This window comes from Pantherophis guttatus, chromosome 1 (genome assembly GCF_059756535.1).
Source record: "Pantherophis guttatus breed Tessera chromosome 1, ASM5975653v1, whole genome shotgun sequence".
Classification (NCBI taxonomy): domain Eukaryota; kingdom Metazoa; phylum Chordata; class Lepidosauria; order Squamata; family Colubridae; genus Pantherophis; species Pantherophis guttatus.
This window is the reverse complement of record NC_142063.1, coordinates 130,334,226-130,351,871: the sequence shown is the minus strand read 5'-3', so window position 1 is coordinate 130,351,871 and position 17,646 is coordinate 130,334,226. Positions and strand designations below refer to the sequence as shown.

General features: G+C 39.0%; 1 long non-coding RNA gene across 1 annotated transcript; it reads right to left on the bottom strand.

The window, feature by feature from the left end:
• Positions 1-1,781: 1,781 nt before the first annotated feature.
• On the bottom strand, positions 1,782-11,146 carry LOC117669371 (uncharacterized). The gene is made up of 3 exons (XR_004592419.3): positions 10,986-11,146; positions 8,004-8,070; positions 1,782-1,874 (listed from the first exon to the last, which is right to left on the bottom strand). It is a non-coding gene; the product is annotated as an uncharacterized LOC117669371 (long non-coding RNA).
• Between the last annotated feature and the right edge of the window lie 6,500 nt (positions 11,147-17,646).

Below are 17,646 nucleotides of genomic sequence, written 5' to 3'. Positions count from 1 at the left end.
CACTACAAATTTTTTTTTTTTTTTTTTTTTTTAATTTGATTTATATGCCGCCCTTCTCCGGAGACTCAGGGCGGCTTACAGTGCGCTAAGCAATAGCCTTCATACTTTTGTATATTTTATACAAAGTCAGCTTATTGCCCCCACAAACTGGGTCCTCATTTAACCTACCTTAGAAAGGATGGAAGGCTGAGTCAACCTTGAGCCTTGGAGAGATTCGAACCAGCAGTAAATTGCAGGCAGCTGTGTTAATAACAGGGTGCTTTAAACCACTGTAGTACCAAGGCTCTTAAATTGGCCAAACCAGTTCTGTTTTGTTGTAATAAAAGTAGGGTAATTCTTTAATTAAGGTATTTAAAGATTAGTACAGGCAAGGCTCTCTTAAGAAAGCTTTTTTATCCCAAATACAATTGTAATGTTAAGGATGGCATACCAACCAAAAGTGTGAATTATATGCTGGCGGCTGCTTCTGATTAATACACTCATTAGTCACTTCACCCAGCTGCAATACAGTTTGCAAATAGGCATTAAACACATTGTCCAAATATGAAGATATTTAGATCATTAAGCTGGCTTGAGTTAAATTTTAAACTGATTTTAAATTGGAATTGTTTTAATTACGGCCAAAATATTTAATTATTTTAAACAGTTTTTAGATTTTGTATGTCTTGTTTTTACTTTGGCTGTTCACCGCCCTGAGCCCTATATTGGAGAAGGGTGGTATAGAAATTTAAATAAATAAATAAATAAATAAATAAATAAATAAATAAACGAAAGAAGGCCAAGCTTTCAGGATATTGTTTAAACATTCAGTGGGTATGAAACCTGGTTTAATTAATCCATGCTTTGGAGGAGGTCAAGTCCCAGCCTTTTCTTATCCTCAGTCCTCCAGATGGCCATGATAGCTGGAAGCTACTGGGAGTCCACTTCATCTAGAAAGTATCAGGTTGAGGAAGGCTAATCTAAAGATGGAACACTTCCAAGTCCCTCCTTTGTGGAGCAAGATGGAGCTGCTTTCAAAAACCACACCATTTAAAAAAAAAACATCAGCATTTTCCCCCATGTAGTGAAACTAATGCAGGATGTAAGCAAGGCTTTCTTTCAATCTTACTTTGAAACATTAATGCTTATTAGCAATAAATCAAGTAAATGGGTTTAATACCATAATACCTACACTGAATGATAATCCCAAGAACTGTAATAAATCTAGAAAACACGTTCACACCTACAAAACTATTTATCACTTTCACATCTTTGCCATCACATCTCCCTTAAGCTCATAAAAATGCGACTCATCTTAATCTTTCTTTACTTTCAGCTAAGAAATGGTGTCCTCTGCCTTCTTTAAAGGGTTTTGGTATTCATTGTTGATTCTTTCAGTCATGTCTTTTGGTCTGGCACCTTTTGAATATATTTTCTATGTTTGTTAAACCAATATAGTGTCAATCAATAAGCATTTTTGTGAGATTCTCTTTCCCTTTTTAAACCACCTGTTTCTCCCAACTATGGCATTATAATGCCAGAGATGGTTATTAATGGGTAACGGATGATAAAACTTCCATGGCAATGCAGGACACCTTCTTTTAATTTATATTCCAGATGGAGGTGTGAACTGAGGGGAGAGGAAGATGTGGATGTAGAGAGAGCCTGAGGAAGGCTCAGAGACCTGGCCTAGGAAACCATCTGTCAGAGAGACAGAGTTATGAAAATATTTAGCATCAGAAAAGGCAAATATTGACCATCTGTACTCAGTATAAAAACTGTACATTAAATGCAGGTTTCTATAGCCCAGATTATGTCATTTAATAAATGGTATTTCCTCAAATGTTACGGAAGTGACTGCGCCATCTTTTAACTTCTTCCATATTCCATTGTGCCTGCGATACAAAGAAATAAAAGAGAAAAACAAAATAATTTATAAGTTATGGACTGATGGTGGCAAGAAAAGTAATTGTCAGATGTAAATGCCTTATTCTCTAATGTGTAAATAGTGTACAAACAGGGTATCAGGGGTTAACTTATTCTTCACTTCTTAATGTATTCATAATTCACCACTCCCACATATAGCTCCACCCATTGTATATATAAGGAGCTACCTACATCCTTTCCCTTGCTTCTATCTGTGAATATTCAGTGAATATAGAATGCCTATTGTAAATAAAAGAATATATAGTTAAATCTTTAACTCTTGCTAATCTTATTGAGTCTGATCCTGAAAATATTGCAACAAGCTGGTAGCAGAGGATGGTTAATTGACTCAATAAAAAACTTTAAAATGTCTAAGAAAGATAGGTCCAACACCAGGGCCTACAGCAAAGAAATGGAAACGGAACAAGAAATAATCAACGAATCCACAAACGCAATTTCGAGAGAGTCCGAAGAATACACCACTGAAGACGAAGAAATAATTGATGACCAGGAGGAAACCGAAATAGAGAATAACGAACTCAGGTCAGAGATATTAAAACTATTAAAAAGCCAGAAGAATGATGAAAGCCTCATCGCGAACCTCCAAGATATGCTGAAGAACAGCGGAGCAGCGAGAGAGAAAAACATCACTAATGAAAAGCCTAAAGACCCAAAAGTAGTGAGTGATATGATTGCGGAGAAAATCATTACAAAGAAGAAAAACGGTGATCCCGCGCGAAAATTTGAATGGCAGCCATCTTGGTTTCAACAGGCCTCCAAGATGAGCGAAGCAGAGCCAATCAGCAAGCTCAATTCAAAATTTCTGGCGCGAAAAATGTTATCAGACAACGAAAACGAAAAAGAAGATTCAAACACCTCAGAAGAATCAGAACCAGAAAGTGAGGACGATCCAACAAAACACCAAATAAAATCAGCAATGAAAACGCTCTTTGCTGCATTTGGGCCAAAACTGAAAATTACTAAAAAGATGCCGAAGAAACGAGCGAGCAAGCCAATGCCTCAAGACCTGCCCGCTCCCATCCTGACTACAAGAGCGCTGACGCCCGAACCCAGAGAGCCCTGCCGATACCGCCCTACGCCGCAGACCGAAGCAAGCACCAACGCCCTCAATAGAAGAGGAAGAGCAGCCACCGTCGTCAGGACTCCCAAAGTCGAACCAGAGACCGACTCGTCTGAAGAGGAGCAGAGCGAACAAGCCGCAATGGGGAGAACCTTCCACGACGACGCCGAAGAAGAAATGAACAACGCGCATGCGCGAAACTACGCAGACGGTCGGGGAAGACATGAACTGGAGAGAAGACCATGCAGACTCGTAGCGAGCATCCCCACGCCGTTTTGCAATTTTCTGCATTTACGAGACCACGGACTACCTCAGGTTGTAAGTAATGGACCCAATAATGTCGGAAATTTACCCAGTGACTTCCCAAAACTAAGGGTTGATGGCATTAATTTACAAGAATGGTATCAACAGCTCCAGGTTGTCTTTATGAAGGAAAACTTACTGTTTTTTATCACTAGTCCCCCAAAAAGACCCTGGACTCTAAAAATAGATTGTTTACACCATAGAGCTTTTTTCTTAATAATATCTAGTGTGTCTCCTGCAATGTATCACAGCATTAAGCCAAATTTGACTGTTTCAGAAATTATTCAATGCATGTTTAATTTGTTTCACAGTGACAGTGTAGCTACCACCACAAGGATATCTAAAGATTTCTTTTCGTCTAGGGTAAAACCAGGGGTTTCCATAAGTGAACATTTAATATCTTTGAACAAAATAAGAGCTGAACTGCATTTGAGGGGGGAGGTGATTTCAGACCAAACAATGAAAAGTGTTATTATCAACTCACTTGATCCATCATGGGACAATTTTATGTCACATTTAGACACAATCAATCTAGGATATTTATCCATAGAAAGTCTATCCAACAAATTGATAACAGAAGATAATTCAAGAAGGAATCGTTCTAACAATCACACAGAACACAAACCATATAGGAAAGTAGCTTTCCAAGAAAAATATAGTGGAACATTTAAATGTCATAATTGTGGATCCAGGGAACACAATAGAAGAGATTGCCCAAAATTTTTAAAAGAAAGATATAGATCAGAATACAGAAACAAATACGATTATAGACAGCCTTCCATAGAAAGGCATAGATATAGGAGCCCACCAAATCACAGAGAGAATAGAGGGGGCAGAGACAATTCAAAGGATAGAAAATCTGGTTCACTGAATGGATTAAATAAACAAGACAACACTAACACACAGCAAAGTGAGAACAATAATTGGCTTATTGATTCTGGAGCAACTAATCACACCACTAATAACAAAAGTATATTGTCTTCATTTGCAGAAGATAAATTTGTAATTAAGGTAGCTAACCAAGAAAAGGTTCAAGTATTAGGTAGAGGAAATGTAACCTTGCCTGGTCTAGGAAAAATAGAGGGGGTATTACTAATACCTGAAATACCTCATAACATATTAAGTGCCATAAAACTAAGCAGAGATTCTGACATTAACATTGTCTTTTCAAAAGGAAAGGCAACTTTGGAAAAGAATAAAATAAATATAGGCACTGTGGTGATTAAAGGAGGCCTACCTTATCTGATAACAAAAGAAAAATGGTTACATAACATTGATTCAAATATGGAAGATTGTATTGAAATAGATGATGAGAATGTTAGCAACAGTGACAATGATGAATGTAAAATATCTCATGATCACACAGATGCACACAACGATAAGAAGCCAAAAATAGGTAAACCAATTCATGATGAGTGTGCTCACATCTTACATAGGAAGTTAGGACATGCCAGTTTTCCTGTAGTACAAAAAATGACTGAACACGCAGAAGGTGTTAAAATAAAAAATTGTGAAAATTATCTGGAATGCTCAGTATGTAAATCTACAAAACTAAAAACTAGTCCCAGGCCAAGAAAATCTACTAGATCAACTAACAAAATTTTTGATTTAGTACACATGGACTTAGTTGGTCCATTAACTCCATCAATCACTTATAGAAAACGTTACTTCCTGACAATAGTGGACGATTATAGCCGCTATGGATTTGTTTATACATTAAAACACAAAGATGAAACATTTCAAAAATTTAAAGAATTTTACAAACGCATAGAAACACAACACAACATCAAAATAAAACAAATTATGACAGACAGAGGATGCGAATTCATGTCTAAAGAATTCTCCCAATGGTTAAAAGACAAAGGAATGTTACATTACACATCTAGTCCATTTTCTGCGTTCCAAAACGGGATTGCAGAGAGAAAAAATTCCACATTACAAACCATGATTAGATGCACATTGGAAGATGCTGGCTTAAGCAAACAATTCTGGTCAGAAGCCTTACATTATTCAAACTACACACAAAATAGAACATGGTCCAGCATTGTAAATAAGACACCATATGAAGTGATGTATAATAGAAAACCAAAATTAGCACACATGCATATATTTGGAGTCACAGCAGACGTACACATACCTAAACAATTAAGAAGAAAGGGAGAAAATGTGTCCAGAAGACTCAGATTTATGGGATATGAGACTGGCACTAAAGGGTACAGATTCATTGATAGTAACAACAAATTTATAGTCTCCAGAACAGCTGTGTTCCATGAACAAGCCAACTGGTCTAAATTACATCTTAATGAAATATTCCCAAATAAATATGAAGATACAAAACCTCATGAGAAAGGGACTATAGAAAAGCAAAATATCAACAAATATAAAAACAAAACCAAGACTTGGACAAATAGCCAACACAAAATAAAGACAGACACACTAACAAAAAAGGAAGCAAGATATTTGCATGATAACGATAGTAAACCCGAAAAAATCATTAGAAACACCAGAAATCAAATGCCAAATAAATACAAGGATTATGTAATGCATATGGATGGTGAACCAACAACACCCAATACATATGAGGAAGTGCTAAAACTTCCTCGCGAAGAAAAAGAAAAATGGGAATTAGCAATGAAGAAAGAGATGGAAAGTTTACAAGGATTAAATGTATTTACACCTGCAATTGCACCTAAAGATAAAACAATTATTGGTACCAGGTGGATATATAAAATTAAGAATTTAGAGGGAGGAAATACTCTATACAAAGCTAGATTAGTTGCACAGGGTTATGCACAGAAATATCCGGAGGACTATACTGACACGTATTCCCCCACTGTAAGAACAGAGAGTGTCAAAACAGCTCTAGTGGTAGCATCAGCACTCAATCTTGATGTATTCCAATATGACATACAGACTGCGTACCTACACGCAAAACTAGATAAGGAAATATACGTAAGAGCACCTCACAGTCAATACACAAACAGAAATGAGACTTGGTTGTTAAACAAGAGTTTATACGGGCTAAAACAATCTGGTAAACGGTGGTATGATTGTTTAGTAAAAGTACTTAAGACCATGGATTTCAACGCTACCACTGCTGATAATTGTTTCTTTGTCAAGAGGGGTGATGATTACATTGAATTTGTATTGATTTATGTGGATGACATTTTATACATAGGAAAACATAAAGAGAGAAGAGAAACTTTTGTAACTAAATTAAATGAGCATTTCTCGTTGAAATCTTTAGGCAAGGTAAACAAATACCTTGGTGTCCAAATTAATAAGACAAAAAGGGGATTCAAACTTACCCAGAGAGATAAGATCATAGAACTTTTAAATAAATGCAACTTAAACAATGCCAAACCTTGTGATACTCCTATGCAAACTGACTTTCTAAGAAATACTGATGAATCTTCTCCCGAATTCAAGGACAACACATTTTATAGATCAATCATAGGTTCACTCCTTTATATATCTAATTGGACTAGACCAGATATCGCTTTACCACTCAATTTATTATCCAGGCATGTCAGCAAACCAACAATGTATCACTGGGAAGCTGTTAAAAGAATTTTAAGATATCTAAAAAGTACACTAGACTTTTGTTTAATGTTAGAACCTAATGATAATAAAGAACCAAAGCTTACGTGTTATGCAGATGCAGATTGGGCTGGAGACATCTCATGCAGAAAAAGTACATCTGGTTATGTATTTCTCTTAAATGACTGTCCAGTTTACTGGTACACTGGTAAACAAGAACTAGTGGCCACTTCAACGACAGAAGCGGAATATGTTTGTTTATCCAAAGCCGCAAATAACCTTGTATGGTTTAATGATTTAATTTCAGATGTTTGGAAAAAACCTGCTTTGCCTTTTGTTATGCATGAAGACAACAAAGCAGCCATTGAAATATCTAGATCTGATGCCATTGGACAAAGGTCCAGACATATAGATATAAAATTTAAACATGTGAGACAATTATCTCAGGATGGATTTATTAAAGCAGTGCATTGCGACACTTCAGAACAATTAGCTGATATATTGACAAAGCCTTTACCTTCTAAGCAGCACAAATATTTAACCTCTAAGTTGTATGTTTTGTATTGTCCTGAATCTGAGTGTAACTGGTGTTGTATAACGAATCGGCATTTAGAGGGGGATTTGTCAGATGTAAATGCCTTATTCTCTAATGTGTAAATAGTGTACAAACAGGGTATCAGGGGTTAACTTATTCTTCACTTCTTAATGTATTCATAATTCACCACTCCCACATATAGCTCCACCCATTGTATATATAAGGAGCTACCTACATCCTTTCCCTTGCTTCTATCTGTGAATATTCAGTGAATATAGAATGCCTATTGTAAATAAAAGAATATATAGTTAAATCTTTAACTCTTGCTAATCTTATTGAGTCTGATCCTGAAAATATTGCAACAGTAATAGACCCTTCCTAGATCTTCCAAACTTACTGGACTTTAATTCTGAGTTGGAAAAAGGCAGAAGGAAAAGGAGAGACGCAAGAAGGGTATGTAACCCTTACTTAGTATCTGATGCTTCCAATCATCTACCTTCATTTCCTTTGAAAATATTGGGATTATAGATCCTATATTTTTCTGATTGTCACAAGAGCCCAAAAAACCAAGCCTGGAGATAAAGCAATATGTCTTGACTCTAATTTAAAGAAATATTATAGTCTAACCTCTCCACTCACCTCTTCCTTACAAATAGTTTATGCAGCTCATTTATCCTGTCCAGTTGTTTCTCTTTTATGTTGTGCACTGACAATAAAGATTTGAAATTTGAAATTAAAATTTGAAAATTGAAATTATTCACAGAAGAAACATTTTGCTAACTATTTATTTATTTATTTATTTTGTCGCATTTCTATGCCGCCCAACTCCCAAGGAACTCTGGGTGGCTTACAACAGAGAATAAAACTAGAGACAGTCCTTGACTTATGACCATCCATTTAGCAACCATTCAAAGTTACAATGTGCTGAAAAAAGTGACTTAGGACTGATCTTTGCATTTACAATCGTCACAGCATCCCCATTGTCGGATATTGTTATTCAAGTGCTTGGCAACTGGCATGTATTTAAACATGTTCACTACAACAATATAAATTAACCATGGTTGAGGCTGCCAGAAGAGCAAGAACCAAAACTTTGTATCTCCCTTGACACTTGAAGTGATAAAAGAGGAAGAGGAAGAGGAAGAAGAGAAAGAAGAGGAGGAAGAGGAGGAGGAGGAGGAGGCTTCTGACAAGCAAGTCAAGCTAGATTCACTTAATGACCATGGTAACTCACTTAATGACTGTAGCAAAAAAAGATCCTAAAATTGGGTGTGTTTCACTTAACTAGGCTTAGCAACAGACGTTCCAGTCCCAATTGTGGTCATACGTTGAAGACTACCTACCTGTACTGTAGACCAAACATTTTTAACACTCAAAGGATCAGCTGAGACAGTTTTTCATCTTTTGCTGTGTTGTCCCTTCTATAATCTCTTCTAAAAAATAACCCTGCTAGTTAACTGCTGGGATTGGCTGGATGAAATGCAAGCTTTCTGCTAATGCAATGTTTCTTACACTTTTTTCTCTCGGGATCCCTCCCCACTATAAAAATATATGGAGAACCTCAAGAAAGGCTTTTTTTTTTCTTTAAGTTATGATTATCAATATTTACTGTATTAAAAAATAAATTTGACACACTCGTGACTGCTATCACCTCTCAATTCTTTGATGGGATTTTAAATATTGTATTATTATTCAAGGTAGAATGGCAAATGGTTTGGATTCTGCAGAGCCCTGAGAGGTTCCTCAGATCACACTTTCAGCAACATTGCACCATAAATATTTCTTCTGAAATATTCATGGGTTTTTCTAAATACTGTTCAGTAGCAACCGTTGCAAGGAAGATTTGGGTGTAGTTCTGAAACCTTTAGACTGCAATCTAAATTGCTATCTGATTAGGTATTGTTATGCATTTTATGATTACTCTGTCTTTTTCATTGGTTAACATTTCTATGCTTACTTTTTACCTCTAATGTTTTAACTATTAAAGTAAACTAAGATTCGGAGCATAAATTATGCTCCAATAATTCAAAAAGCCTGTAAATAACATATCTGCGTGGGAGGGAATACATTGAAACCATAGCTCTGAAAATGTTTCAAATTATTATAGGAGGGAGAGGGCCTAAAGCAATCTTTATGAGAGATTTGTTCAGTCTTTATGGAATTTCTCTTGTTTGTTAGAATATTAAAAAAGGCTTGCTAAAGGGGATAGTTAGAAGACGCCTTTACTCAGGTTCTGATGAACATCCCAAAGCAAGAGTTATGTATCTTATAGGTAGGTAGGTAGGTAGGTAGGTAGGTAGGTAGGTAGATAGAAAGAGAGAGAGAGAGAGAGAGAGAGAGAGAGAGAGAGAGAGAGAGAGAGAGAGAGATATTAAGGACAAGACTCAGATACTGAAGGACCTGAGTTTAATTTAATTTAATTTAATTAATTAAATTTATATGCCACCCCTCTCCGAAGACTCAGGGTGGCTCACAATACATTTAAAAAATCATTATAAAAAGACATTGAAAAATTTAAAACATTAAAAACATTAAAAACTCATTCACACCAGATCACAAGAGAGAGATCAACGGCCCCAGGCCTGCCAGAAAAGCCAGATCTTCACCGCTTTTCGGAAAGCCAATAGGGTGGGGATGGTCCGGACTTCAGGAGGTAACTGGTTCCAGAATAACTGGGGCAGCCATAGAGAAGGCCCTCCCCCGCGGGCCCGCCAGCCGAGTTCTTCTGAAGCCCTCAAGGCTGCTGAACAAAGGCTCACAGCACTGGCTACCATGCTAAGGAGATGCTCTAGAGAAGCAGAGATCAAAGAGATAAACACCCTGTTCTCCAAAGAACCATCCAAGGTGTACTCCCAACTACAGTACAACAGAACCATCAACAGCAGAAACTGAACAGTACTAGAAGAACATATGGGAGAAAGAGAAGACATGTAACACCAGTGCAAAGAGCAGACTACTAACGGAACAGGAATTAGTTCACTATCACAGTAGCCAATAACCTGCCTCAGCACAACATGGAAAGTTGTATCAGGCATTATAGCTACTGAGTTACAGGACCATATGGACCTGTACATGAGCACAGCTCAGAAGGGCATTAGGAAGAACACCAGAGGCTCAAAACACCAGTTATTCAAAACACCAGTTATTGAACAGACCAATCTGAGCATAGTCTGGATTGATCATGGAAAGCCTATGATTTAATGCCAAGTGACAGCAACATCTGGAAGGAGTGACTAGCTGGAGATGTACCAAGGCCTGAAAAAAGAACTGGAGAGAATGTGGAAAATAACGGCTAAAAGTGTCGTTAGTGGTGGTATGACTCCTAAACTGTGAGAATGGCTGCAACAGATCCCAAGAACAACTTCAGAGCTCTCTGTCCAGAAGACTTCAGTGCTAGGAATCGCTAGGATCCTGCACAAAGCCCTTAGACTCTCAGGCCTCTGGCCTGAGATTGAGAAGGACACCTTATCACCCATGAGAGGTGAGAAGGGATTTTTTTTAACATGGATCTGACTTCTTCAATCTCTCTTCCAGGTTGGTGCCTTTCATTAGTGAAGTCTTCTACTACTACTTTTCCCAGTCAGTCCCAAAGCTGCTTTTTCAGGAGGCAACTGGACTTACTTGTTGTTGTGACTCTGGCTTCCGAGCCTGGCCTCATGGAGGAAGATGACTCTGAAAGTGATGGGGAGGAACTGACAAGGCCTCCCTCTCCAGGACCCTCCTTTCTGGCAACGCCTCAGGTTCCAGCTGAAGGCCAGGAGGAAGGCATGTCGGAGCACCCACTAATAGGGAGTGATGAAGATCTATCTTGGATTGATCCCAGGCAGCGTCGGAGGGAGAAGCACGAGCAGCAAAGGAAGAGGTGTGGAAGGGCCAGAGATTGCTGAGTCACTGAGCCATGCCCCACAGGGGATAAAAGTGGGTGGGGTTGCTCTGCAGGCTCTGTGACGGACAAAAACTGCATATTGTGAGCTTCGGATGGGATATTTTTCGGAATTAAGGCTTGGACTTTGTGAATGACTTCTGACTACTCTTTGAACTCTTGGTTGCCCCAGCAACGGACTACAGATACGCTGATTCCTGTTTCTAGAGGTGATAAGAAACTTGGCAGGCATTCGGAAAGTAGCTGCCAGAACTTGTATCTGCCAAAGAGATTCAGGTCGGCTTGTAAAAATACATTACTGCAATAATAATATAATAATATACTTGCAGATATGTTTGTTATTTGTTATGTTGTCTTGTATGTTATTTATATGGTGTGTTGTTATTTTTTGTTTTTTTTTAATGGAAAATGTAAATAAAGATTATTTTTTTAAAAAAAATAAATTACTGGTAGACGTCTTTTGCTCGTGTGTCTGCCTATGTGAGGTGGGGGGACAGAACACTTGTTTTGTCTTTGAAGACTTTCGCTTCTAGTGCCAAAAGCTTCTTCAGCTCTGACTGGATGGTGGGGAATGGAAGGATTTATATTCCTTACAAACAGTTAATCATTTGCATTCTTTTAGAGAGTAATTAAGACCACCTGGAGGGTTATCTGTGTCATCAGGGTCACCTGTATGGTTCAAATAGTTCCTGTAGTCTGCAATTTTTTTTCTGGAAATCCATACTCCCACACCATTTGAAGAGTGTTCATCCCAAAGTGCATAGCTAAAGATCTATGGAGATCCTCAGTCATCCAGGTCATGTTTGTCCCAAAGGTGCTTTTTCAGAAGGCAGAGCTGAAGAAGCTTCTTGGATGAGAAGAGAAATGTCTTCAAAGAAAAAAACAAGAAATCCAGTTGCCTGCTGAAAAAGCATCTTTGGGACAAACAGGACCTGGATGACTGAGAATCTCCATAGATTTTTCTGAGTCAGGTAGGCTAAAAAAGGGAGATTATATCCCAATATCTCTGAGCAAAATCAAATGATCCTACTCAAAAGTCCTTTACATTTTTGGAGGCAGGGATGGGGATCCCCAACCATGTCTACTTTCACTTTAATCCTCTAGGTTACTCCAACTGCTTCTCTGGTCATTTTTCCTTCTACCAAAAATCAGTTAAGTAAAGATGGAAAAGTGACATACTAACTTTTGATCCATAGTAATAAGACCCATTTATCTGGAAGTACCCACCCAATCTAGATCAAATTTTATGTCAGCTGATTTGATTTGCAACAAAGAGGTGGACATGGGAGGACAGTGCAGAAGCAAATTATTTTATTATCACCAGGTGTTTGGGGATTTTTGTTACTGCAAGATCTGATAAAATTGCTTGTGTCAGGGTTCCAAGTAACACCCCCAATGAAAGAAAACTCCAAGACTGTAAGTTCCTCAAAGTTTCATTTTATTAGAGATGTCATATTGGCACATCTGGGAAAACCCGAATCTGAAAGCTTCCAGGTTTTCCCCACCAAAAAGAAAGTCCAAATCCCTGCCCAGCACCCACATGTCCATCACATGGTCCAATCAAAGCACCATCCCAACTGGAGGTGTCTCCCAGTCACACCCCTCCAGGTGCAGGGCAAGATGTCCTTGACTCTCCGAGAATGGAATGTTATTATGACTATATATCACCCCTGCTCCATACAATGCCCCCTCCCAGTTTCCCACTAAATGTGGGAGGCCTGAAGGCCCAATGCAAAAGATGGCTTCCAAGCCTGACAGCTTGCCTCTTGTTCTTAGCCTTTCAAGATGGACAGATTTGTGGATGACCACAAATCTGCTTTCATGTGACAGAAGAGCGAAAATGGGGCAGTATGGAAATGCCCTCACTATAGCAATCCTACTTAGAGCCCCTTCAAACTAACTTTGGCAACCCAGGTTCTACAACTTGAGATGAATTCATAGATTCATAGAGTAGATTTGCATGAGGTTTTGCACATGTTTTGAAGGATCATTTACGGGTCAGATGCTGTAGAAGATCCATTATTTCAAGCCATCCAGATTGACTGATGGGCTTACAAACTTCTCCAAAAATAGAGTGAGTCACAGCTAGAAGACAAGCAAGGTTAAATTAGTTGACATCCTCCTGTGCTCTTCGGGGAAAGGATGCTTCAGCAAACTGTCAAGATTTAGAATCACAAATTGTGACGAGTGGTGCTCGAAATATCTCTCTAAGCCAGATAGAATGAAGCCTGTGTGAAGAATTCACCACTCCAATTAGAGGCTCTTTAGCTTCTGTGACAACTTGAAATGCATTCCCGGAGCTCCCTTTACAAAATTGTAATGGGGTGAGTCCATACATATCCATGTCATTTCAGACTTTTCTAAAGTTTATCCAAGAGGAAACGTTCAATTTTAGATTGTTTCTAAAAGTCATCTCCTAAAGTCAAACTCATTCAAAATACAAATCAGATTTCAGATATGAATTTGTTTCTAATTATTTTATAAGTGGTCTGCCAAACAGCAAGTGCGGAGAAAAGCAAAATAAATTTCAACATGCATATCTCCTCTTCCTTCCCATACACATATTAAATCCACCCACTTGTGGCACAAAAAAAATTTACTTATATGAAGATCCTAATCATAAAGAGTCATCATCAAACATTATTCCAATTTTATTGCTACCGTATTGTGGAAAATGAAACTGTTTTGCTTGCACCATCTACTGTCCAAACAAAGATATGGACTTAGATGCTATTAAATCAGTAGGACTAGTGATTTGCAAAGGGGCTGAAATAAAGCAAGCTCATTTTGCCCACTGCTGAAAGAAAAGGGCTGCTGGAAAATTCAGTTGCCTGGATTTGAGAAACTGGACAACTAACTTTCCAGGAATTTAGCTAAACTTCCTGCCTTTGACAGCTCACATTATGCGCACCAAGAGAGCAAACAACAAGACAAATAAATAGTTTATCAAGTATTTCAATCGGGCAGACAGTGTTATAAATCTTTCCAGGGAATAACAAGACAAAGGAAAAAATATAAACGGGCATCTTTTTCCCCCTCAAGCATCAGGCTAAACTTTGCTAATCATTAAATCCAAAATAAAAGGATGGAAGTGCATCAGTGGAAAACATAAAAGCAAAATAAAACTAATCAAGTTACCTGGCCAGATTTAAAATCTATTTCAGCCAATAAACAGATATAGCCATGAAAAGACTATTGTTTGTCGCCATTATATTGGTTGTAGAAGGCTTCCAGGCCCAGTTCAAAGTGTTGGTGACACTTTGACACTATGGGGGGGGGTCGCGCGCGCGCATGCCCACACCCATAATTCAATGTGCCCCACCCCCCTGCGCATGCGCGTGTGACCTCCTGCGCTCCCCCCACTTTTGGCATGTGATGGCATGGTGGGCCCTGTAGGCCCATTTTTTGCCCTTCCCAGGCTCCAGAGGCTTTCTAGGAGCCTGGGAAGGGCGAAAACGGCCTTCCCCACTGCCCCGGAGGCCCTCCAAAGGCCAGAAACAGCCCATTTCCCAACATCCGGTGGGCCCAGAAGACCAGAAAATTAGATGGCCAGCATGCGCATGCCCGCCGTCTGAGCTAGGGCAACGTTCACATGCCCACAGATATGGCTCGGCGTGCCACATGTGGCACATGTGCCATAGGTTCGCCATCACGGACCTACAAATATGGCTAGATACCATAGCCATATTTTCTTGGGAAAAAAAATAAAAGAAAGATCTGAAAAAGGGGGCAAATAAAGATTTAAAAAATGTAATGGTTTATGTTTATAACTTTACATACAAAGGAAGAATCATGAGCAAAACCAAGAAAATAAATAATTAAATTAAATCATCTAATCTAAAGGACAGCTTTCTAAAATCAAGGTTGTATGGTCACTGTAGCTACAGAGCGTAGCACCTTGTTCCATTAGTTAGTGCCTTGCCAGATTAAATCTGCATATGATACCCAACTTTTTCTACCCACCCTGAATCAGCCCAGTGATGCCCTCGACGTGATGTCCCGGTGCCTGGAAGCCGTGCGATTCTGGATGGGGAGGAACAGGCTTGGGCTCAACCCTGCCAAAACGGAGTGGTTGTGGGTACCGGCATCTCGGTTCCATGGGGATGTTCCACCGCTGATTATAGGGGGTGAGGTGTTGCCCCCTGTGGACAGGGCATGCAACTTAGGTGTCCTCCTGGATTCGCGGTTTTCTCTGGAAGATCATGTTACAACCGTGACCAGGGAGGCATTTGCCCAGATTCGTCTGGTGCGCCAGTTGCACCTCTACCTGGTCATTCATGCGCTGGTCACCTCCCGGATTGACTACTGTAACGCTCTCTACATGGGCTGCCCCTGAAGACCACTCAGAGGCTTCAGCTGGTGCAGAATGCGACCGCGTGGGTAGTGATGGGAGTGTCCCGACGCTCTCATGTTACACCCGTCCTGCGTGACCTGCATTGGTTACCGGTTGCCCTCCGTGTGAGATTCAAGGTGCTGGTGATTACCTATAAAGCCCTACATGGCTTAGGCTCTTATTTGGTGGACCTTCTGTGGCCAGCAACAGCTCCCCATCGCCCGGTGCGTTCCCACAGAGAGGGCTTACTTGGGGTGCCGTTGGCCAGACAGTGTCAGCTGGCAACCCCTAGGGAGCGGGCCTTCTCTGTGGGTGCACCTACCCTCTGGAATCAGCTCCCCCTGGAGCTCCGGATGGCCCCCGACCTTCACTCTTCCCACCGCGAACTAAAAACGTCGCTATTTCGCCTGGCCGGCCTGGACTGATGGAGGTTTTTTAAATGGATTTTAATTGATTTAGGGATTTTATATGTAATTTTAACCCGGAGTTTTTGTTTTATTTTTCTGTTTTATTGTTGTGAACCGCCCTGAGTCCTCTCGGAAAAGGGGCGGCATATAAGTCTAAATATATTATAAATAAATAAATAAATAAATAAATAAATAAATAAATAAATAAATAAATAAATAAATAAATATCCAGTGAGAAGAAGAACAACAAAGAAAAGGATTTAAGTGTTCTCATAGCAGATGACTACAAAATGAACAAAGTGTGGCCAGGCAGCTGTAAAGGCAAACAAAATTCTGAGTTGCATCACTAGAGGGATAAACAGCAGGGAAAGGAGGTCCTAATCCAGATGTACAGGTTGTACTCGATTTACAACAGTTCATTTAGTAACCTTTACAAGTTACAATGGCTCTGAAAAAGTGACTTATGACCGTTTTTCACTTATGACCACTGCAGCATCCCTATGGTCACACGATCAAAATTGAGATGCTTGGCAACTGGTTCATATTTATGACGGCTGCAGTGTCCAGGGGTCATGTGATCAGCTTTCGCGAGCTTCTGACGAGCAAAGTTAGTGGGGAAGCCACATTCACGTTACAACCGTATTACTAACTTAACAAATGCAATGATTCACTTAACAATGGTGGCAAGAAAAGTTGTAAAATGGGGGGAAATTCACTTAAGAAATGTTTCACTTAGCAACATAAACGTTGGGCTCAATTGTGGTCGTAGTTCGGTTACGGTTTTTAGTCCGACCTCATTTAGAATACAGTGTTCAATAGTGAAGACCTCATTTAAAAAAAGATATTGGTAAGACTGAAAGAGTCCACAGATGGGCAACAAAAATGGTGCAAAGTCTGAGGAACAAAACATATCAGCAGAGTTTGGACGAACTGACTATGTACAGCCTGGAGGATAGGAGGGAAAGGGGAGGGGGGACAAAATTGAAACCTTAAGTATATTAAGGATGTGAATAAGGTTCTAGAAGGCAGTATCTTTATTATGAGACAAAAATCAAAAACACAGGGGCAGGAGGGAAAGTTCAAAAGTATTATTAGAAAATATTACTTCAAAGAAAGAGTAGGGGAAACTTGGAACCAATTTGCAGCAGTGACATCAGTAACCGAGTTTAATCATGCTTGGGATAAGCACAAAACCACAAGCCCGCAATTATTTAAAAAAAAAAAAAGCATAAAAATAATAATTTTTAGATAGGTGGACAAAAAAAATGCCAAATTCAGTCTAAACATCTGGCTGTGTGACAAACAAAAATAAACTAAAAGGAAAATCTCTCTAATAAAGGGATTAATTCCTTCTCCTCAATTTACCAGGGAGAACCGTGGATTATACAGCCAGTGGGGAGTTAGAAACAGCAAATTATATCTGTAGGACACCGGAAAGTATATGCAAAACAAAGAGAGAATTAAGAAAAATAGAATTAGGAGAGGCCAAAAATAAAAAAGTAGCCTAAAATGTAACAGGATGATCTGTTGGAAATCCTTTGGTTTAACTTCAGCTTTTGAAACATTTATTTTAGAAACATTTATTTGAAACGTTTATTTGTTTATTTATTTAAACATTTATTCTAGAAATTAAACAAAATAGAAATATGCATGCATCTT